We start from the raw sequence: 26,216 nt of genomic DNA, 5'->3' as shown, positions 1-26,216 counted from the left end.
CTGGCCATGGCAATGGGCAACACATCTGGGGCCTACCCCAGGACCTCCTTGTCTGCTGGTCCTGCACCACCTTTGGGTGGAACCGCCTCAGGGGATGGGGCTCGCTCCCCCCTGGGAGTGGGCACGGACAGGAAACTGTCACCTGTCATCAGGTCTGGGGTCTGGTCCATAGTGAGCTCCACAGGGAGTTCGGAGATCAGCTACGCCAACTTGCAGGCCACATGGTGCATTTAGAGGGTAAGTCTGTCCCTCCTACCCAGTCCCCAGTACAGCCACCTTTGGGGGCATAAAGATGCTGTGGTGACTGCCCATGGGTGGGGAACTCAGTCCCACTGTTTCCATTTGGGGGCTCATGGGCTTCTGACTTCCAAACACCCCTCCCCATCCAAGGTGTTTACTCCCCACATGTGTCATATACCGCCCCTGTATGCTGTCTTGTCTGCCATCCTACCCAACCTACCTCCCTAAATATACCTACTATTCTTCCCCAACATCCCACTCTCACATTAAAAAATGGAAAAAAAGGGCACTCTGTCCCCCCCAAAAAAAATCTTTCCCCATACATAGCTGTCCATTTTGCACACATGTCCACTGGATACATGTAATCTGGTCTAATTGGCTTCACAACATATTATTGTTGTCCTCACCCCTCTCTCAGTAGTTTGAGTCTCCAAATCTACCTCCAAATCAGTGTATATGCACAGCTGTTGCTGTAGAAGTAATGGGCAACTATGGACCTTCCCTATACCCACCCTGCACATCCCTAGCTATTTTCCCTACTGTCTTTCCTTCTTTGTGCCCCTTTTTCACCACTTTCCTATCACCCCTTTTTCTTTTCTTTTAAAGAAATTAGCGCAGGGTAAGTGGGAGTAAGCACTTTTAAGCAGCAGTAAGCAGGTTTAATCCTGTTTGCATGACGGTAAGCAATGCCTACACTGGATAAGTAATTTAGAGGCTAATTGACTGTAAGAATATGTAACCGTACATTAGCAGCACTTACCGTCATGCACTCCCATGTAAACCTGCTTAAAGCTGCTCAAAACTGCCTTAACCACTCTGTATTCAACAGTCCTTGTTTTGCCCAGCAACAAAATAAACAGCCCTTGCAGGTCTTGAACCCAGGACCCTGTACACTACATTCACAGCAGTTAACCACTACACCATCACAGCTGTGAAAACAGCTGTTGTTTTTTCCAATATATCTGTCAGTATACATACTGACTAGTAGTGAACAACTGCTATGACTTCTACAATTGAGTAGTACTTGTTAGCGATATTACTGTTGAATCACGTATGTTGTTATATCTAATCTATAATAATAATCTATTTATTGTGTACTGTGAACCTTGCATTGAAGACATCTTGTCTATTGTGGATATCGTATTAAACTTCACATTGTGTCAACTATTTTTGGGTCCTGGTTTTGGTGATTCTTCAGCTGTGGATTATATCTTTACCAGTGGTGATTGCTTTTTGTTTTTTTGCGTTATATCTAAATATACACATATCAGATAAATATGGTGTGATATATCACCAATAGTCACAACCTCTTAGTGCAAGGGGATGTAATGTAAGTAATGCAGGTTTAAATGTAGACTGTTGCTACTGTAACAGGGGTTGTCTTAACAGAAATGTTGTGTGTGGGAAGTCACATCTGATATTGACATTTACGCCATCAGTTACTGACAGACATCATAAGATCATCATAGTGCAGTACCACATATATCACAGTAATGGCTCTGTGGAATACAGCAGAGATATGACCAATAAATGTGGATAGTCTGACACACTGGGTGTTTACAGCTATGTAAATGGGCATATCACGTAAATACTGGAATAGATATGCTCACACAGTTTATGCATTCACACATTCTTGTCTGCCCTGACACATAATAACCAGAGGAGCAGAGGTCACAAGCCCACATACTACCCACTAGTTAGAGACATACATCTGTATAGCATCCCACTGCTTTGTCAGAAATACACAACAGTTATGGTGAGCCGGCAGCACTACCTCTGACAAATATCTGGACATAACATCAAACTGGGTAAATACACTGAGCTGTTAGGCATGTCACAAAGCACTGTGCAAACTACAGACAGACTGCCACAACACTGTCCTGCATTTCTTATGGGGGAATCACATGTACCTGCAAATATAGCAGGCTCTACAGGCATATAACAGCATGGAGAACAGACACCTGTGTGAAAGCGCATACCCACAACCAGTCTGAACACAGCCAAGGCCACATATGGTAAGCATGCTTAATATTACAGTATATGGACTGTGTGATCAACACCATCCTCATATGTGCCACTCATACACTAACCCAACATATACTGGGCAATACACAGTGTATTCTGATGCCTGACTGTGGTATGGGACATGTGTGGGTTTGGTCCTATAAACATGTACGCCAATAGGGTACCATACACTGGAGCAGCATGTAGCATCAGATAGAACAGGAAAAGAACAATATCTACCACAGTCTGTACACAGGCCAAGGTACATATTCACAATACACACTCTGTCGACAATCACCATAAGTACACAGACCTCACTACTGTACACACTACAACAGAATGTCCAGGTTTTGTCCTCAAATATAAGTCCTACTGTACATAACATGTCTAGCAGTCTGATATCTCAATGGCTTGTTATCAGGTATGATGTCAGTAAATAATGGTGTACTGAACATATGCACCTCTTACTGCATGAAATATGTACAAACGTTGACAGAGTTGTGGCTGGAGGCACAAATACAGGGCCAATATTGACATGTTGTTGTGATAAACTCATACATTTACTGGTGTAACAGGGCTTGTTGTGACATATGTCTTCTGTGGGATATGAAGTCAGTAACTCACATGACTGTCACCATGTACTGACTGCAGATTATGCTACTGCAGATTATGCTACTGCATTTCTAAAGATAGGACATCTATGAGTAACACAGCACATGTAAGACTCCAAACACTGGCCAGTCTGCAGATAGCCCTACAGGTGAGTGTTTCCTCAACCACATAACACTGTCATGGCAGGTATTAATTCATGTAGACCAGCCATATCCACACAAACACTGCTAAACCACTGTTACTTCAAATGTAGTAGAGTAAGACTTGCATTCTGTCCTCATGTCTGGAAAACCCCCCTCTTATTTGTTGGCCTGTCTCCACAGTGTATGTTGTAAGAGGTATATCCCACTACCCTCTGTGATGCTGTTTGCCAAACACCAACATAAAGTCCTGCTCACAGTGAATGAAAAGGACCAACACCCACATGATGTTCCTAGTTATAGGAGTGTGTTTCCATGCAATTGGCTATGGGAATGTTACCACAGCAGTTCCACATGCAATCAGCTAGTGGGGGAACTGCAATTCATGCATAGGCCATCAGCTGATCATGAGCATCACTTACAAAACACAAGCTGCTGCCTAAGCAAAGCAGGTATACTTTTCCACATCCACCAGGGAGGGAGTGAGAGAGACAGACAGAGACAAAGTAAAAAAGGAAGGGGATAGGAGAGTAAGAGCTAGGCATGTTTGTGTCACACACTTACCAGTACAGGGTTTCAAACTCCTGCCTGACTATGTATTGCTATTACATTTTTATGTGTTTTTTGCATGCGCCACAGAGCTTACATAGTGGAGAGCTGTCCAAAGGTATCTTTGAAGGTGAGTGACATCAGCAACAGTGATAAAGGAAGGATAAGGTAAGTGTAGTACATGTGCCTGTTCACAAACGCAGGTGTCAAGGAAGACACAACTGCACTCTTTCAGGGACTCACACACATTATCACAGTTGGCAGGGTCAGGATTAGAATTCCTAATTAACTAGTTTGCTACACTACAGTATTACGCAGGTATCACATGTACCACAGAGGTTATCAAGCTGATATAAGGACAAAGGGTATGCCAAGGTGACTGACATCAGAAGGTATGCTTCAGTAGGGCAATGGAGGTGTAGTGAGTGTGAATGGCTTCCAAATCATTAATCTCCACACACATACACACAGACAAGATTTGCCAGTACTGACATGCATGGGTTCATTGCTTCACATGTGTGTAGTGATTGACTGTGTCAGAAGGCTGTACAAGGCTAAGTAAAGGGTATACCTTGGCATCAAGCCACATGACAATGGTCTGCAGTATGGCTAATGGGTGTAGTCTCTGGATTGGCACCCACAGGTGGGTATTGTATTCACCATCCACTCATCTGGGTTACTATTGTGGGTGGCCAGTGCTGTGCAATGCTTGCCATGTATGTGTTCTATATTCCATAACATGGATGGTGTCTGGGATGTGCACATGTCCCACTTGCATGTTCTGTGACATGTGGAAGAGTACCTGGGTGTCTGGGGCATGGTGTGTGGACAGATTGTTATCATCTGATGTGGCATTCCTGACCTCATGTGATGAGAACTGGCTATGGAACTGAGGCTGATATCCTGCACCTACATTTACAGCATGATACAGGTATTCACTGGTGTTAGTGGCATCTGTCCATACAGGGCATATGTATAAGGCATGATATTTCCTTTGTGGGTTACATTTGCTGACTCTACAGTTGTTGCAGGCGTCCAGTGGGGAACATACCAAAGGACCACTGTAACCAATTATTTGCCTATTGTAGGGATGGAACAGGGTGCCATGTCCTCTATAGTCCACTGCAATCACACCATGGCTATCTGTGGGCAATATGCAGGAAACTACCAACATAGTGGTTGTTGCCCAGCCAAGTGAGTTTGTGTATGAGACATGGATGGATAGTGTTCTCTGGGTAATACAAGGGTTGCCTATATTGTTCCCCAATCCATAATGTCACATGTAAGGGTATGGATTGTCTACACCAGCCTCTCTGCTGTTTGACATCTGTTATCCTTGCAAGATGGACATTGGGATATCTAATAGGTCCTCAATATAAGGAATTTGCAAAACTCACCCCACAATAAGTCCTGTTATTACACAATCACAGCTACCTCCCCACAGGATACTGATGACAAACATACACTTGACAATGCTGAGATTCCAACCCCTACCTAGATATGTATAGCTACTACAGTGTACTGCATTTATTGCACGTGCCATGGAGCTTATAGGGTTAGCATTTCCCCAAATGTGTATTTCAAGGTGAATGGCATCAGCAGGCTTGCCAAAGTAGGGCAATGGAATGTGTATTGACTGTGAATGGACTCAAAAGCATTGATCCTTGCACAGACAAACAAACACACACAGAATTCCACAGTTGTCATGTCTGGGATTAGAACTCCTACCTGACTAGTACATCACACTATAGCATTACGCAGTTATAGCACGCACCATGGAGCTTATAGGGTTAGCTGTTCTGCAAAGGTGTATTTCAAGGTGAATGACAGCAGCAGGCTTGCCAAAGTAGGGCAATGGAAAGTGTAGTGACTGCGAATGGCCTCAAAAGCATTGATCCTTACACACACACACACACACACACACACACACACACACACACACACACACACACACACAGAATCTCACAGTTGCCATGTCTGGAATTAGAACTCCTACCTGGCTAGTACATCACAGTATTGCATCACGCAGTTATAGCATGCACCACTGAGCTTATAGAGTTAATCCTTCTGTAAAGGTGTATTTCAAGGTGAATGACATCAACAGGCTTACCAAAGTAGGACAATGGAAAGTGTATGACTGTGAATGGCCTCAAAGGCATTGATCCCTACACAGACCAACACACACACACACACACACACACACACACACACACACACACACACACACACACACACACACACACACACACACACACCGGGTTTTACAGTTGCCATGTTTGGAATTAAAACTCCTACCTAACGAGTGCATCACACTATAGCAGCCATGTCTGGGATTAAAACTCCTACCTAATGAGTACATCACACTATAGCTTTACACAGTTATAGGATGCACCACAGAGATTATAAGGTTAGCCCTTCTGCAAAGGTGTATTTCAAGGTGAATGACATCAGCCGGCTTGCCAAAGTAGGGCAATGGAAAGTGTAGTGACTGTGAATGGCCTCAAAAGCATTGATCCCTACACAGACGGACAAACACACACACACACACACACACACACACACACACACACACACACACACACACACACAGTTTCACAGTTGCCATGTCTGGGATTAGAACTCCTACATCATACTATAGCATTACACAGTTATAGCACACGCCATGGAGCTTATAGAGCTACTCCTTCCTCAAAGGTGTATTTCAAGGTGAATGACATCAGCAGGCTTGCCAAAGTAGGGCAATGGAAAGTGTAGTGACTGCGAATGGCCTCAAAAACATTGATCCCTACACACAGTCTAACAGTTGCCATGTCTGGGATGAAAACTCCTACTTTACTAGCACATTACACTACAGCATTATGCAGTTATAGCACATGCCACAAATCTTATCAGGCTACCTCTTCCCCAAATGTGTATTTCAAGGTGAATGACATCAACAGGCTTGCCAAAGTAGGCCAATGGGGAGTGCAGTGTGTGTGAATGGGCCATAATCCATTCATCTGGAAGCACACACACAATACTCAGTCACACACAGGTTTACATTTAGCAGGAACGTGTATTCAACTGCTAGATGAATAATGACTTGTACAGTCATGTTACACAGTTATCACAAGCACCATTGACACTATAGTGCTGAGGGATACCAGAAGCAATTGTCTACAGTGATAGACATTTGCACATCATGTGGTATTGGCCAATTGGATGTGTGCTGGGTGGAACAGGTCTCATGATGAGAAGCTCTTTTTCACTGTCTGTCACTCTCTTCCACACATCTATGTATGTCTATGTTTGGCCTATTACAGTGTGTTGTCCTTGGATATATGTGTGTATTCCTATCAGATGTGTGTGCAAAGCATGACTGGTGTGCAATGTGGAGTGTGTATGCACAAACACCTGTGACTATCAGATATGTATAGTCCACAGTTGTCAGTATTTTGTTGTCAGACATGGGCTTCATTTCTCTAAGTATGGGAGCATGCCCAGTATGACCTTTTGTACTGGATGTGTGAATCCATTCCAGGAAGGTTGTACTCCAGTGCAGGCATTTGTGTTCTACACCTAAAGCTAGCAACCTGTTTCTGCAGGATATTTGTAGATCGGTTGACAATATGGGGTCACAATGGGCAAAGGATAGTGGGATACTGTAACTAATTGTGTTTGTGCTGCTTCTGCTACATGGTTTTGGTGTTAGCAGAGATATTCAGACATATGTACTGTTTTACACTGTGATGTTTTATGTCATCAACTACAGACAGGTATACATATTTGCTTGCAGTAATTTCCTGGGGAACACAAGATGAATGAAGCTGTGTCCAGTATTGTGGTCTGCAGCCTACATATTCTTGCACAATCATGCCATTCTGGGTTGGAGCTGCAGACACTTGTTGATGGGTCTGTGTAAATGGTTCAGCACCTTGGTACTGTAGTGGCTGAGGATCCCATGCTTGTACATCCATCGACGTGACAGTATGGCCGTATCCTGCTGTGGCCATACCTCACAGCTGTACAGATTCACACAGGTTATCCAGCGGCAGGGCTCATATTTCTTGTCATTACCCCTTCACACTGTGGTTTACGGGCAGGTTTGTGGCTACCCATTCCTGTGTTTGCAGGCAGGGATAGTATGTGCACACAGTTTCAGACTTCACACACTCCATGACGTCCATGCTTCTACCCCCATCCCTCTGTTATTCTATCCTCTTCTGAACATTATGCAAACATTATCTGATAAGTATCTCTATAGTTATCACTTCATCCCAGCAGTATTTGGGGGTTGCTCCACAGTTCATGCAGTAGGACATGGTGGACATGCTACTGGGATTTGTCGATATGGCCTTGCATTTGTGTTTTATGGACTGTGTTATGTTGTTATTTGTGAGTCCATGAGATAACATACACTGGCAGTACGGGTGAGACACAGGCCTTTGACAGAGGACTGTAGGGCATTTGGTAGTGAGGCAGGCCATCTGTAGCAGGCCAGTGCATGTGTCACTCTTACAGTCCCAGGCTGCAAGCCACTATATTCCCCTGGAGTGACAGGGTAGGTGTGCAAGGTGTTAACGTCAATAGTTTCTGTCCTTATTAATCCATTGGTGTGGATGCTGGCAAGGTGCTGCTTACAGCTAGGGACACACCTGCATGGGACACCTCTTCAGCATGCTGCATTCTGTGGCTATTCCCATACAGAGGTGGGGATCATATTATACTCATTTCCAATAGCAGGGATAAGACCTGTGAGGTACCTGTGGCTGATGGTGGGGTGGGGTGAGCTGGGAGCATGTGTGCTATGGAGTCTACTTGCAGCTGACTCACAGATATATGTGGGGCATTTCACTTATGCTGGCTTGTACAGGGACATCAGCAGTTTCTCAGTATTTCATACCTGTGTCTTTTGTGGCCTGCCAGTGTTTGTCTAGACTACATCAGTATTCCATACTACACAGCCAACGAATGTGCTGCTAACCTGTATGTACAATTCCAAAGGTGTGTCCATTTGACAGTAACATTTTATACACTCTTTGTTTAGGATATTTCCACCTGTGTACTGTTTGTATGTCTGGGCCCACATTCATGCCATGACCATCTTTCAGATGGTGACAGATATTACATTCTAACAATTAGTATGGATTACTGCTGGAATGTGTCTTGCTGGGATGCATTGTGTTTGGCATCACAGTAGTGAGAACTTGGCCCTGTCATCAACAGTACTGGCCACTGGTCACCAGGACACAACCCTCCATGCCTACATGCTGACCACTTTCGCATAATTTACAACACACAACAACCTAACACACAGAGCCCTGCATATTGTACACGTGCTAGAATCTATCCTGCTACTTTGGCCAGCTCAGGTAATCTGTGCTCCACTGTTATTATACCTACCCGTACATGTTACTACATTTCTACATAGGATTGGGGGGGGCACACCTGACAACTGTAAACATTTGCTATGACTGTACTGGTATTTCAGGTACTCCATTTCATTCTGCATTCTGACCTATCATGCAGCTTAGAGGCATATCAGTGTACTACAGTTCTTAGGTTTTATTGACCTACATTTCAGTTTCAGACTTTTTACCCTTCAGAACTAACATCCCACTGCCTGACCTGTTGCAGTCTGTCAGTGTAGGTCTGGAGGGGGGCTGTTCCCCATAGCCATCAAGCAGAGGCCTTGTCACAGCCTTTCTTTGTGTTTGTCTACACCTGTCCTGCTGGCGAGGCTGTTCTTGGGTATGTGAGCCTAACTGGCATGCATATGTGTGTCCTATGAACACACATTTGGCCGACCACATGTCCTGCAGTGGGTTTTGTCACTTTGTCTAGTACTGCCTATTATGTTGACACCAGTATTTGTTAAGGATTTCATGCTGCCAATATAGGTGTCTACTATCTGCTGGCATCCCATTCAGCCACCAGATTCCCTAACATACTCACGTCCATACCATAGATACAGGTAGCAGAACATACTACTACATTCAGCATTTTATAGGGAGTGTGACTTACCTTGTGGCTGTGCCAGTATTGAGGATGGTGCTGGAGGGCTGACTATGTCAGATGCATGTAGTACACTTCCTATACATGGTTAAGCACAGGTAGTGTCATGTTTGGCATCCCTTTTACTGTATGTGTGAGGTGGAGTGAGGTATAATTCCCTGGGTTCTTTCTGTGTCAGTGTATGTGCTATGCGTTGCCTCTTTGCCAAGGCCTGGGCATACTGGGCACACCTCCTTCTGCCTACTGGGGCAGGCTCAGGTTGTTCCTCTTCTGAGTCACTCTGTCCCTGTGTTGGCTTGGCAATGGTGGGGGCTGTGTGGTCCTGGCCTATGCTGTTCCTGCTGCAACTGTTTCCACAGGATCATATTGTGTAGCATGGCACATACAATGACAATTTGGGGACATGTAGCTAGTGAGTACTGTAAGGCTCCTCCGGATATGTCCAGGCACCGGAACCATGACTTGAGCATCCCAAACACATGGTCTGTTGTGATTCTGGTCTGTGCATGTGCCTCATGTAGTTCTTGTTGAGGTGTGTGTGCATTTCTGATGGGTATCATCAGCCACGGCTCTGGTTTGTAACCAGCATCCTCCACTAGGTGGCCATATGGGATGTCCCCATTGACAAATCTCTGGTACAGCTGCATCATATGCCAGATGTGGTAGTCATGATAGCTTCCAGGGCTGCCAGCACACACATTCATTTTAATGCTCTGGGCATCGCACATGACCTGGTAGTTGATGGAGGGGAAGCCCTTGCAGTTTATGTAGACTCTACCCTGCTTGCTGGGTGATGCTTTGATGTGTATGTGCATGCAGTCTATAGCACCCACTACTTCAGGGTATTCTGCTAATTGGTGGAAGAGACGCATATTGCTGGTCAGCGCCTCACAGGTGTTGAGAAAATATATGTGCTCACCGGCATGTGCTGACATGGCATCCAGGAACTGGTGGAGTACCCTGGATGCTGATGCCTGTGAGATCCCCATGATATCACCAGTTGGCCTTTGGAAGGTACCAGTTGCTAGTATTCTTAAGCCCCCACATATCTTGGTATTCATTGGGATGGGTTGCCCTCTGTTGGTTCTGTGTATGAGGTGTGACCGGCACAGCTTAACAATTTGCTGTAGGAGGTCCCTGTCCACCCTATAGTGCTCCACTATCTCCAGCTCATGTAGCCCCTGGTAGGTTACCCTGGGTCTGTACACTCTTCTCCTTCTCCTCACTGTGGGTTGGTCATCAGCATTCTCATCCTCACCACCCTCAGCCTCTTCCACATGTTGATTTATGACAGTGAATGTAGCCCCTATCATTTTGTTGCTTTTGTTAGGTAAAATTTCCCCATTTGTGTACACCGGTGATGTAAAGTTTGTGGGAAAAAACAGAGGGTAAGGTGTTTGCATAGTTTATAGTAGTGTGCTAGGCTGGGCTGCTGCCTGCGTAATTGGCTGATTCTGATACATTTCACCTGCCAGCTATGCTAGTTCTCCTTGATTACCTTTCTACTGCTGTTTTCTCTTCCCATTGCCTTCCTGTTTAAGCCCCAAGGTGTGTCGTGCAAATCCAGTGCTCAGATGTGAATGGAGTTGCTATTTTCAGGTTGAATTTATTTTTTTTTTGTTTAAAACCCGGTGTGTGGTGCGCACACCCATTTAGGCAATGTAAAGACTGCTAGGCAGCTTCAGACACATGCCCTTCCTAAGCTCTGCTAAGCTAAGGGCAAACCTGAGCCACAGCGCTCCAATAAGCTGACAGTATGCCATGCACATCCCTCTATGATGTCAGCTAACTCTTAGGCTTGCACCATGGTTTTCCTGCACCTACACGGTTGGAGTCAGGCTAGCCATGAGGGGAAATCTGTGATTCAGTATCATTCCCCTCATTTGCATAGAATTGACTGCTAATTCCTAGTTACAAGTCTGACACTGAGCCTTCCCCCTTAGCAACCACTATTCAGTGGCCTTGTCTTTTGCCTGCTTTTGACTATAATGGCAAAATTGTGATTTGGCCTAAAAAGGTTTTTTCAAGGTTTTAGTTTTATTTTCGGGCCGATCCTGTTTGCACGCCACAGCCCAACACTTAAATGGCCGAAATTGGCCATAAACAAAATAAAAGTTATTTTTTGTTATTTAAAACTATTTTCCATGCCAATGGCCACATATTTGGCTCCGTTTTGTAGTTTGCAGAAATATACTCGGTTACTAGCCGAATACATTTCTGCAGGTTACATTACTCCTGCATGGACTGGTGCCAGCTTCCTGGATTGCTAATTCACCTCATTTGCATGATTTTCACCTGTAAATGTGGTGATTAGCATACAGGAGCTGTGTCCATGTAGGAATAGTGCAGGAACACTCATGCAAGTCCCAGGAGCTTGTTCCTGGATCTCTCAGCAGCCATATTACCCCCAGCAGCTCTTGCACTATTCCTGCAAGCCGTGCAGAGCTTGCTGAATCCTGGGGAATAAATACCAGTTGAAGTAGTAATATATGAAGAAGTATTTTGTACTATTTTTAAATCAGAATCCACTGTGCACTACTCTTTTAAATTTAAGTCAATAATCCATACATTTATTGTATAAAATATCAGATCACCAAAGTTGTACTGAAGCAGAAAAGAACATTAGTATTGGCTAGATAAGAAAACAATTATGCTAACCAAGGAATGAGTTTTTTTTTCAAAGTATGATCTAATACAACTGTGAATACCTGACTCATTTTATGCAGTGGAAACCATCAAAAATAGCATAATCTATGCATGTACACTTAAGTTACATAAATTTCATTAAAAGGGCAGTTTTGCTATGTAGCAATAGTTAGAAATAAATATATATTTATATCTGAGCACTATTGTGAAATCTTGAAAGTCATTCACCAGCATAAGACTTTAAAATTTAACTTTTTTTATACAGCATAACACAAAATCATGAATCACATAATTATTTTTTTTATAATACTGAGTGCTAAGTATTAGATACCAAGGTGTAAATCACATTACAGAAAAAGCAATAATGCACTTCAAGTACATGAACTCATTAAGAAACTGCAATTCTCACAATTATCCAGTTGGATGTATTGTATAAAGAAACAGACTTCTGCAGATAGCAAAGAACAAACTTCACATCACTTTTGCTGTGGCATAAATAGAAAGACAGACAGACATACAGACAAACAAAAATAAGTAAGTGCGTGAATATCAGCATCTGTAAATATCGGAAACAGCAAGTTAGAATAAAGACAGTAGTGCTCCATGAAAGTGGAACGTGCCATCTGGAACTCTTGTTTCTGCATCACTGAAAAGATTGTAGTTTTCAAATAAATTTAAAACTTTGCTAGCAGCCAAATTTCTGATGCTTTATTTTTAGCTAAACAGCCTCAGGTGATCTCAATGCCTCTTCAGCCATAGATTTTGCAGAAGGACTAATACTTGCTGTGCTTGTATTTTAAGGTTAGAGAGCATGTTTCATGTCAAAGATGTCCTGCCAAAAACCAACCACTCATTATGAAATGCATTCACTATTCCTACAGTTACACAGATTTTATTTATCTAACTACAAATCACACACACACACACACACACACACACACACACACACACACACACACACACACACACACACACACACACACGCTAAAGTACAGTATGCTGGATGGGTATAACATGCACAATATGCCTTTAAAGGTAACTTGTGTGTGGGAAATTCCCACTGAAGTTTAAGCAGAAACTTAATGTGTATTAGTTACATAATGATGCACTATTTGCAATTTATCTTCTGCAGACTGCATTCTAGGAAGTGAGTAGTTCATGTAGAGGTGCAGAAAGGGATATGCAAGGGACTACCTAAATAAGCTGGAGGTGTGGAGTTTAACAGCCCTTTTCTGGAATGTACTTTGTGGAAATATCCTAAGTAGAGAGTTGAACTCTTGGAGTGGGTGATGCCCAAAGCAATAGACTTTCTAAAGACAGTGTATTGGCTGTCCACCTGCATCATGTTAGTAATAACTGCTAACCTTAAACCTAATGTTTCCCCTTCCCTCAACCCTAACCCTGCACCTTACTTTCATAAAAACCTTACTGTAAAACTGCTACTGCACAAGACATACTCAGACACACAAACAGCACTATATCTGCCCCTAACCTAACCCCCACCCTAGCCCTAAAATACACAAACTCACAAACAAAGATACATCACTTATCCTTCACTCATCCTCAACCCTAACCCTAACTCACATACTCATGCACAAACATTCTTACACCTCCAACCCCTCTTACCTGTTTCAACATTATAAACCACTGACATTTCCACTGCTTGACTATCCATACCATCAAAATTAAACTACACCTCCTGCATTTGTTGAAGAAACAGTGGGCAGGATTCACGAAGCCTCCGTGTAAGAGTTATAACTCTTACACGGAGGCTGCAGTTAAACGGAGTGATGTCAGCATGCTCTGCATATTCATGAGAGCATGCTGAATCACACCTAAGGCTAACACGGTCCATGTAAAACAGTAGGGGGCGTGTCCGTAGGCCGAGCCCTGTAAGCGGACACGCCCCCAGAAGAGTAAAAGTGCCCAAAGTAAACACCCACGAGAGAGTCCATGGAAATGTGAATAAACACAACACAACACATGCCCCCACAGACTACAAACATAAATTGTACAAATGAACATCTCATAATTTTTTTTCAAATTGTAAAGATGTTTGCCTGTGAGTGCGCTCATTTGCACGGGCGTGCCCGTAGCGCAGCCACAGTTAGCAGTCAGTGGGAAAGCATATAAGAACTAAATATGCAAAGTAAGCCAAGCAGCAATAGCGTAGCCGTAGAGATGTTGGCTGAAGAGCAGGCATTCATGGTTCGAGCCCCCACAACACCAATTTTTATTTTTAGCAAAATAAGCACGAAACAAGTCCCTGACAAACATGTACACATAAAATCACATTTTATGTAAAATGTAATGAAATAGCCCATTTATATTGAAGAAATGTGAGGTAACAAAACAATAAAAAATGCCAGATGTGCCCATAGCTGAGCTACAGTTTAACAGGGTGAGTGCATCTGCCCGTAGGTGAGCAGTGGTTTAACTGGTGCAAAATGAGTGCCCGTAGTTGAGCAGTGGTTTAACAGGTGCAAAATGAGTGCCCGTAGCTGAGCAGTGGTTTAACAGGTGCAAAATGAGTGCCTGTAGGTGAGCAGTGGTTTAACACACTGAAACTATGTGCCCCTAGCTGAGCTGAGCGTAATATGCATGCTGATAGCCAAATGAGGCTTAAACCAGTGTACCCCGCTTGCGCGGAGCTGCGCACTGCGCAAACAAGCTAACCGACGGGCAACGTTGAGCAAGCCGTATCAAAACTGCCTTTACACAGACACACCCCTCAGCTTGTCTAGACAGTCATAAAAAATAAAAAGTAGTGGCCTGGTTCGAACCCAGGATACTATACACCATAGTCAAGGTACTGAACCACTAAGCCATGACAGCAGTACCTATAAATGCAATAATAGCAAATATATAGGAATGAATACAAACTGGAGCATGACAATGCAGGTTTAGTGAAGTTGATACAATTCCAAAATGGCCAATCACAGATATAAAAGGGAAAACGGCCTATATAAGCCCCATAGGCGGAATACACAGCATAAACGATTGTAGAACTGACTTGCAGCCAGAATGACAGGGGTAGGTGAGGGTAGTTGCTTTCGAGCACAGAGGTGGAGCATTGAGGAGTCCAGGTACATGGTCTGGCTCCTAGTCCACAATCATGAGGCCCAACTCATGCAGGGCCAGGTCCTGTGGGGAGCATATAGGGCTGAGGCGTGGGACTGGTTGGCTCATGATCTCACCAGTGCCACAGGGATTCCAAGGACTGGTGAGCAGGTCCGTCACCACCATGCAGACCTGAAGAGACGCAAGCAGGACCAATTGAACCTTTGGATCCAGGAGGCCCGGCAAATGCCCAATGCCCCACTACTGAGTAAGTTACATTTAATTATGTATGTAAGAAATTAAACTAGCTGATATTATGGAGATGTGTATTCCAATATTACTTCATTTATATTACAGCTGCAGATGTCCGTTCTGTGAACCGCAGAGCCTATGGCGATAGGCTGGTGGTTGCCACCATGCAGGTCAGTAATCCACTCCCAGTAACTGTAAAGAAATATAAAAGTATGACAGTTAGCAAAAGAGTGCAGTGTAGTCACTAAGTAATAAAATGTGCAAGTAACAGTGTAAAAGTGTTTGCAAGTATTGCTTGATTACAAAAGTGTGTTGCAGTCTGTAATCCAAACAGAAAAATGAAAATGTCTGAAATAAATTCTGAAATAAAGATGCCCCACCTGTAAGAAAATAGTACACAACCTGCAGCAGGCTGAAAAGTACAGCTGCAGAATATGATCAAATCACGTGTGAAATATATCCCTGTTGAAATACTGAAACATGACAGAAGTGAGACTGCTGGTAAGGATTGTAATAACTACAGGTAAAACATGTCAATAAAGCCTAGAAGTAAGTACCATCCTGAATAGTAAAATGAAAACAAGTGAGAGAGTGTGAGAAAGTGTCATGAATCCAGCAATACAGTAGTAATAACCCCTGAATAAAGTATACTGCAGTCAGTACAGAATGAAATGCATGTGAGAAGCAAAACCAAACAGCGAAATCTGTTCAAAGTGTTGCTGCATCTGGAATGTGTATCCCAAAATCTGGATATGTTGCTCTCAGTCTGCAATATGCAGATAGTATGATTGTCTGATATACCAAAAATCCACGCTTGTCTAAAGCTATATAAAGCAAATGTAGCAGGATGATGTAGCTGAACAAAGCTAGATATGAATGTGTATGAAGAACAATAAAATGTATACTGATGTAGCAGTAACAATCCTATCACCAAGTTGAAGTAATTATCATATAGGAAACTGTAGTTAGAACAGTAGTGTGTATATATGTGCAGCTATTAGAAATGTACAGCATATGTATTGGTATTCTAAGGTGTTAATATTATTTTCTTCACCCCACCCTACAACCACATATAACCCATTCCACGTGAAAATGGAATGTGCAATCACAATTAACACCCCTGGACATTTGTCCTGTTGGGTCATATATATTTGCATGTCCGTTGATGCATCTGCCCTGTTCATACATCCAAACCTGATGGCTTGTTGCCATCAATCAACCCTGCATGTTGTTGGACTGTGTATTGCTGTTCATATTATGCATGTGTTATGCTCGCTGTTCAATGGTGTGAATATCTGGGTGTTTGGTTAATGGGAATACTAATGCATGCTGTTACAACTAATTGTGAATGGTATTATATGTCACTAACCCAAACTGTCATGACATAATGCAAAACATAGGACGACAGGGAAGGTGGGTTCCAGCGGACCCACATCTCCCACCTCAGCTGGCAAGTGCACCTGGCACTAGTGCCCAGTCTGGACCCTCCTCCGGTGGCCCTGTGCCACCTGCGGGTGGAAGCGCTGCAGGGGATGGGGCTCGCCCCCCCTCTGCAAGTGTGGCCGGAGGAGAGCCACCACTCACCCCTCCATAGTGTCAGGACTGTGGTCCGTAGGGAGATCCAGGACTCTGTTCTTGGGCCCCTACACCAGCTTGAGGCACAGGTGGCACAACTTACGGGCATGCCTGTTGCCCAGCCTACACAGCCCCCAGCACAGCCCCGTCCTGGGCAGTGAAGGAACAGTGGCAACTGCCTATGGGTGGGGATATCAGTTCCACTGTTGCCATCTGTGGGCTCATGGGCTCTGGATATCCAAACCTCCATCCCCGTCAATTGTCTAACCCCCACACACGTGTCATACACCGCCCCTGTATGCGTCTTGTTTGTCTTGTCTGTTGACCTACCCAACTTACCTCCCCAGCTATACCGACTTCCTTCACCTGACATACCACTCTCACCTGAAAAAAAAAAAAAGGGCACTCTGTACCCACAAAAAAATTACGCCCCATACATAGCTGCCCATTCCGCACACGTCTGCTGGACATGGAAACTATCAATTACAATTGGCTGTACAACAAGTATTATTGTTGTCCTGACACCTCTCTCAGTGGTGGAAGGTTTCAAATGTCACACCAAATTACATACATATGCACAGCTGTTGCTGATGAAGAAATGGGCAGCTATGGGCCTTACCTACATCCCTCCTGCAAATCCCAAGCTTGTTTCCCTACTGTCTTACCCTCTTTGTGACCCCTTTTTCACCACTTTCCTGTCTCCCCATTTTCATTTCTTTCAAAGAAAATAGCGCGGGTGTGCGCCAGAGTAAGCACTGTTAAGCGGTTGTAAGTGTGTGTGCGTGTGTGTGTGTGCATGGAGCTAAATGCCAGTGCGCATGCGTGAGCTCCATGCAAACCAGCGCTAACCCGGTTACAACTGCTTAAAAGTGCCTTAGTCACTCTGATTGACAAGTCCTGTAGTCAGTTCAAAAGCAAAATAAAATCCCACTGTTAGTCCCGAACCCAGGACCTTGGAAACAGTAGTCTGTATGACCTACCACTAAGCCATGACTCTTATACAAGAACATTGTGCTAAAATAAATATAACATGTAATAGTAGGGATGAATGTAAAGGGAATATAGGATGTGTAGTACACAAAGCATGTCATTTAGAATTACTGTAAAAACAAGTGGATTCCCATGATAGTAGTGTGTGAACAGAAACAGCCATGCTAGTTGGTAGCTTGTAGGTAATAATGTCAGTTAATGTACATATATAAATGTATGTATATTTATATATATATATATATATATATATATATATATATATATATATATAGTTGTAGGTGTCATTGTGCATACACACTTACTACAGGGAACAGGAGAGAGGAATGGAGAAATGTGAATCTACAACACAGCCTGAATCATGAGAGAGATACTAACCTTTACACTCACAGAACAGTGTCCACAGCATACCAGCATGGTCCCCGCCCTTACAATCTGAAAGGGCAATGCCTATCTCACATACCCTTTTATAGCACTGTCCTGAAATCACAGTGAGAACTGCAATCAGTACACAACTGGCTGCATGCAATTAGCAAATGCTGGCTTACAATTGGTGCAGAGGCCATCACATGGACCTATGCAGATACCTACAAAAGCATCCTGTACTAACACTCCACACATGCAATACGTTCATTGCACTGTCTGGAAGCAGACAGAGGGAGAGAGTCAGACAGAGACACAGAGAAAAAAAAAACACTACACACTGTGAGTCTAAGCTGTCAGCAGTGACAATAGCAAGCCATGCCAGCAGCAGCAGGAAGCAGAAGCAGTGGTAATGCAACCAGCTGCGACAAACACAGGTAATGTAAAGTAGCAGGTTAATAATCTGCATACTGTGAACCCTCCAAATGTGTCATAGGTCTGTATCTATAGGTATGTCCATGTGATATGTTGTGTGTACGTAGTTTCACCAAAAGGGGATGACTATACATTACATGTCAGTCAGTGTTAGGCCATGATCCTGGCAGCAGTTGTCTGTGCGTTGCCCTCAGCAATGGCTGTAGTGACTGTTTTGAAAGGTCTGCCAGGTTCAAAAGGCAGGATAAGCCCATCACAAAGGCAAACTGGCTGAGAACAAGTGTCTGCAGGTACCCAATATCACTGCATATGCGTCCCATACTGAATAATTCCATAGCTTAGCAGACCAGGCCGGTTATGCATATGATGTGGTAGTTCCCAGGGTCAGTAGAGGTGCCTCCTTAGTGGTGTGGGACCACTGTTGCTGTATGCCAGTGTCCAGGTACATATCCTGTAGTACGGCCAAGATTAATTATCAGTCTTATAGGTGGTTGTATGTCCTCTTGGAGTGCATGTAGCACACATCCAGGGATACCATCAGGTCACAGTGATGCTGTGTGTCCTGCTTTGCTGAGGGCGGCCCTCACCTGGACATGTGAGATGATAGGGAGGTTACATACAGCTGTGATAAGCATTTCAACTGGTGGGGGAGAAGGAGGGGGGGATACATGCACCGAACCTGTCTGCAAGAATGTTGCCAATATCTGTGTGTTTGGTGAATGTTAAGTAGGTGTGTATTAACGCAGAGCATATCTGAGGCATTTGGTCCATATGTGTAACATAACTGAAGAAGGCCTTGTGGTTATCCATAGTGTTTGTGTCCATTTCCCTCCCAGAGTAGGCCATGGCCATTGTTATGAGAGACCGTAGCGTAGTACCAGTGCTGACCACAGATTCCTTCCCTTAATGTGAATCTGATCTGTCCTGCAGTAGCCTCCTGCTATTGTTATACAATCTGCCTCTGTCTGGGGTCCAGCGGACAGGATGCCTAACCTTTGTGCATACGGTCTGGGTTAGAAATGTGTGTGCAAGTTCCATGCAATCTGTGGGATGTCCATGGTAAGCATTTGCAAAGGGGTCAGCAGTGTGGGTTGTGGCTTCCACTGGCCCAGTGTGCTGCATGGATACCATCTCAGTCCTAACAAGTGAATAATTGTCTAATCACATACATATCAAAGTAGTCTACTGTGCTGGTGGTGGTGGTGGGATATGTATATCCAGGCCGAGTAACTTGTGTCCACATCACACTAGTAGATGGCGTCCCACATACAGTACCTTGGGATGAACCCCCAAAGTGAGGTTGTGCATTTGACCTGTCACAGTGTGCTGACCGATGGGGCATGCTACTATGTTGTGTGGAATGTGGCAGGTATTGTTGCACAGGTGTTGGCTGAGCACTGATATCTGGCCATGTACATGTGTATCCACCACGAGACACACACATGCAACATATGGGAGTAGTAATATATCACTGCACATGAGTATCATGTATAGTATGTGTGCCATATATTGCTGACATAGTCTGCTGATATCCTGTTTGTGTTCTCTTCCAGGAGATGGCATCAGCGTAATCCCGCCTACTCTGCAGCGGAAGATGAGGAGATACACCAGAGCTTGGTGCGGAGTATGACATACTGTTTTCCGCACCAGTCAGAATCAGCAGGAGAGGGCTGCACTGTGGCAAGACCTTGTCCATAGGGTAAATGACATTGGCACGCATAATAGGACATATGAGCAGGTACAACATCACTGCAGTGATTTAATCAGAAATGTCCGTCAGCGTGCGTCGGGTATCCACAGGCAACAGGTTGCCACAGGAGGTGGGGTGGCCACACATCCCCCCTCACCAGACTGGAGGGGCTACTCCTAAGTGTTGTGGCTCCAGCCCCGGAACAGCAACAGCAATACACCTGCATCATGATGGAGGCTGGATCCACACAGCAGCATGACATGGAGCGTGCAGGTAATATGCCATATGTACACTTGACTGTTCTGTACACTGTTAGTTTATGCATGTGTAAGGTGTGTCCGTGGTATGTAGCTGTCATCATAGTATGTAATTGTGCATGTGTGATATTGGCAATATCAGCAGCTGATGTGTGAAAGGCAACTGGTGTACTACTGCACTGTATCATATGCAGTATCAATGGCACAGTTGTGCCCACTGACATTAATCTCATCATTTCTGCAGGTCCCTCTGGGGTTACAGCAAGGCAGGCCAGCCATGCTGGTGAGTGTGTCTAACAATACCTATAATAGTCCTGATAGTGCTAGTAACACTAGTGTAACTCAGTAGTGCTCTGTGTGTATACTGCGGGGTGTGCATGTGTGCAGGTGTGCCTGTGCCCATGTGTGCATGTGTGCATGTGTGCATGTGTGCATGTGTGCAGGTTTGCCTGTGTCCACGTGTGCATGTGTGCATGTGTGCATGTGTGCCTGTGTCCACGTGTGCATGTGTACATGTGTGCATGTGTACACGTGACCATGTGTGCATGTGTGCATGTGTCCACATGTGCATGTGTCCACGTGTGCATGTCTGCATGTGTGCATGTGTGCCTGTGTGCATGTGTGCCTGTGTGCATGTGTCCACTTGTGCATGTCTGCATGTGTGCCTGTGTCCATGTGTGCATGTGTGCATGTGTGCATGTGTGCATGTGTGCATGTGTCCATATGTGCATAAGTGCATCACTGGTAACATTGTGTGGACACTGTAAACTGTGTTTCCTGTCTTCCTCCCACAGGTTCTGGTGCTGCTCTGGTGTCCTGCAGCAGGGAACCTGAATCTGGTGCCACAGGTACTGGTAATGATGATATCTGTGTAATGGTACAGGAAGGTGTGTCAGGGTCCGCCATTGGTCAGCCAATTGACAGTACACAGCTGTCAACCCCATCATTGCAAAGTCATCCTGCCAGTACATCCTTTGTCACCATTGTCCCTAGGTGATGGACAGGATACAGTGGGCATTGACCAGGGTAATGTGGTATCTGTGGCACATGCTTCCCACACAGTAGCCATGGCAGGGTCCTGCGATGGTACCACACAGTCAGTTGCCCATGGGTTCTCGTGGGAGCATCCATGGGCATACTGCCTCTGGCAGACGTGCCCAAAGAGGTCTGTCAACCTCAGCTATGTTTCGGGCTGTCATGCAGGCACAGTCGCATATGGAAAGGTACACCAGACAGGGTCTGAGGGAGCTGAGAGCATGTCGCACAGCCATGACTGACAGTATGCGTGACATCGCGGATACTATCCGTAATTTCACTGATGTCATAGACAGATGTTGTGGGGACATATTACAGCAGTTCCACAACCAAATGTCCATGAGCCAGAGCAATGGTGGGTGGTTGCGGCATCGACGTGGCCGTATGCCAGCAACAGCAGCAGCTGGCAGTCGGCGCGGATGACAACAGGCCTGCGCATGCCCCCATAGTGCCAGCAGTAGCCCCAGCAATGCTGGGTCTATGCTGTCATCAGAATGCCCCAGGAGACCACATGCACGTGGCTCTGGACAGTCCCAACAGGGACCTGTGTCCAGTCAACACAGTCCCGCTTTTGATGACAGTACCCAGTCTGGCTTAGTACTGGATATGGTCCATAGCACTCCTGCCAGGCACAGGTACCGTGTCCGTGCCCACAGACACTGATCTGTATGACCTGCCAGGTGCAGTCTGTGGCTGTCCACAAACCCCTGTATATGGCAGCCATGAGGTGGAACTGTGTGCGTGCATACTCACATGCGAATGTTAACACCTAGGGTGACCACATACATGCACACACTACACCAACAGTGCCCCAGCCTGTACTGCTGCCCCTCACCAACACACACACACACATGTCAATTGGTGGTATCAGTGGCAGACTCAGGCATACCTAATTCACACCCTGTGCATATGATGACACTGTGCCACCTCCTGCAATCTCCAACATCATTGCGGGAATGGGTAAACACGTTGCTGATGCACAGGGTGACTACATAGAAGTGTATTAGTAGTATCATGTTGGTAACAGTATAGTGTGCTGATATGACTGTGTGTATATCCCAGCATGCCTGATGCAGTAACCGTATGAATGTCCTGAATTGTTATCTGCACCCATAGTACGTACCAAAGTGTAACAGCTGCACATAATTGCATGCCGGTGGTAAGGATGTCAACAGATAGCCACATACATGGTTTGCACAGGGGGGAAGCTAATGCAAGTAGTGACATGCAATGATGGACATGTACAGTAATGGTGTCAAGTTGCCCACAACAACTATGCAATGTGGATGTTTGCACATGTTGATATGTGTGCAGTACCAATGTAATCCAAATCACAATTAACTATGACATAATATCAGTTCTACCATGGGCATCTGCGCTGTGTATTCCTGAGTACATGTTGATAGTGCCTACATATTTGCATTGTTACTTACTGTTAGTGTTACCCCTTCTTTGTTGTACAATGAAATACTTCCAGCCCTGCTTACTGTAGCTTTGTTTGCATGCATGTTCGCTTGGGGTTCCCTGGAACACTCCTTACACCTGCAATGCAGAGTTACAGTGCTTCTGTGGACTCCTACTGACATCTGCATAGCGCATATACATGTCAACTTTACACATGACAGAACGTCACTGTCCATCCTGTTCGCATGTACATTGCCTGTGACACATTGCACATGTCTTACCTGGCATTTACCCACATGTGCAGTCATATATGCCAGTGCTATGAAACAGTAGCAGTCCACCCACACATTCACACCTTCAGTATGTTATTCCCCATTGGCCCTATGTGTTGGTACTCACCATGGCAATCACACAACTAGGGTAGCATGTGCAAAGGTAACCTGTGAATCACCTCTATGGTCCAGTTGTGGTTTTGTGGTTTATGTGAGTCATGTGGCAATGTCACAGCTGCCACATGTATGCAGTCAGCCATCACCCTTGGCCAGGAACATACAACACATGTGTGGGATGCCACCACATAGCCAATCTGGGGACTGACCTCTCTGAACCAAGTAATGCCATACCCTGTCAGGTGGCATGTCATATTACAGTGACTACAATACAAGTCAGACATAGACATGCACTGACAGCATGACACTGGGGCATACGGGGACTCACTCAGAATAGCATCCTGAGCTTCTTCACACACCTCATGCTGGCACATAGGCATATGCCCGGCCGGAACAGAGCACATGCCACATTACCCATGTTTGTACACCCATGTGCCACACTCACAGCCCGCACCACAACACACCTGCTACAGATGTGTCAGGTACCTGTGCAGCGCTGCACCAGTCCTGCCTAACTGGCTACGTATCTGGTGAAGGTCACAGTGATATGCCCCAGCATCATGGTCCACCACAAAACACATGCATACAGGTCAGTCACATGCATACAGGTCATATGACTCAGTCATTGACCATGCCACGGATGACTCCAGACATACCTCCTGGACATGACCCAGAGACGAAACATAGGAATGGATCTCTTAGCATGTGGCACGGTGAGCCTGCAGCCTGATCTTGGCTGCCAACATACCCTCACCAGGTATGCTACCCTCATATGTGGTAGTCTGGGTGTTGTATGTTCCAATGTCTCTGCCAGTCCCCAATGTCATTCCATAGGGTATCATGCTAGTCAACATGCGCTTACATCATAGGAAGCCACCGATGTGTAAGGGTCAGCTTCTGGTATGCGACACCCATGGTCTGGATGTATATTGGCGAAGCTCCTTGATACACACATACTGCCTTATGCTGCAGGACATGGATTACATAGCCACCTCCGCGGGTATCACACAGGTTAGGACACTAATAGTGCTGCTACACAAAACCAGCAGTGTACACCGCAAGATGCATGCACTGGACACTGTCCTCAGCATGGTGAACTGCAATGTCTGTGCAGTACCAGAGTCCTGATTCATGGCTCACAGGTGCAACCCATCACTGCCAGGTTATGCCTCATACCATGCCTGTCATCCCCTACACATGTAACACACATGGACAGGGGGGTGGTATCCCAAGGCACCACAGATACACACACCTCCAGGTTGTTGGCACAGCACAAAGCATCAGGGCCTAATCATGTGCAGCTAACAGTGTGTTGGACTGCCATCTGGTTCATAGCCTGGTACACACAACCCTCCCATACACAGGAATACCATCTATCCTCCATAACAACACTGGCAATATGACAGTCTCAAGAACTGTCTTTATATGGCTGGACTGCATCCAGCCAAACATTGTGCATGAGCATTACTGTAGCTACAACACACTAGTTGAAGGGTTCAAGGCATGTGGTCACTGAATTGCAGTGGAATGACATGTTACCACTCCCACAACAGGTGGGAACATGCAGCACCTGTACATCGACTACATGTAGACTATATGGCCCAGACCAGATGTGTATCCCCTGCTGTAGGTATTTTACCATATACTCCCACACTGTATAGACACATACCATGTGTGCCCTGCACAGTAAGACACAGTCATATTGTTATGCATTGCAAATACCATTTATCCACTCGAGGCATGTGTCAGACATGGTAACTACTGCAGGTCACAGGTATTTATGTGTATGTGTCACAGACATACATCATGTGTGCAATGCCATTGCTGGTTTAGGCAATGGCATGCATTGTTATGCACAAAGACCCACACAAGGTCATAATGTGTGACACAACCACATGTGGTAGTTGTGGGTTACCGAAACATACCTATCTGTACTCTGACAATGGTAATAGACCCAGTAGCAGAATGCACTATTGGCATTACTGGCCAACTAGCCCTGTTTGGCTGTGCTGATAGTGTGGTGACATCCCCTGTGTTTACTGGGGGAATATGCAGCATCTGGTGTATTGTAGTATTTGCCAAAAGGATCTGTTCTCTCACACTTGCATTTACACACACCCTATTACCCCCCCACACACACACACATGCACACTTGCCATTTGCAGGATTCATACCCCTACCTAACTAAGTCACGACACGTGAGAGAGACGCATTAGCAAAGTTCATTATTTGGATTACTAGATGGTTCCTCTTCTCTGGCTGTACTTATAGGGTGCTGACATCATCAGTGTTTTGAAAGGGTAATGCACATCAGGTAGTGTGATCTCCTGCTTGCCAAAACTAACATCTTTTTCATACAGAAATGCACACACACAAACACTTGCAGGTTTCAAACCCCTACCTAAATATGTCATGGCACTTGAGAGTGACGCTGTAGCAGATTGCGCTATTCTGATTAGTGGTAGATATCTCTTCTCCAGCTGTATGTATAGGGTGCTGACATCATCACTGTTTGGAAAGGGTAATGTGCATCATGTAGTGTGATCTCAAAAAAGCACATCTTTTTCATACAGAATTGCACACA

Source organism: Protopterus annectens, chromosome 7.part0 (genome assembly GCF_019279795.1).
Source record: "Protopterus annectens isolate FY-2018-M chromosome 7.part0, PAN1.0, whole genome shotgun sequence".
Classification (NCBI taxonomy): Eukaryota; Metazoa; Chordata; order Ceratodontiformes; family Protopteridae; genus Protopterus; species Protopterus annectens.
This window is presented reverse-complemented; position numbering follows the sequence as displayed.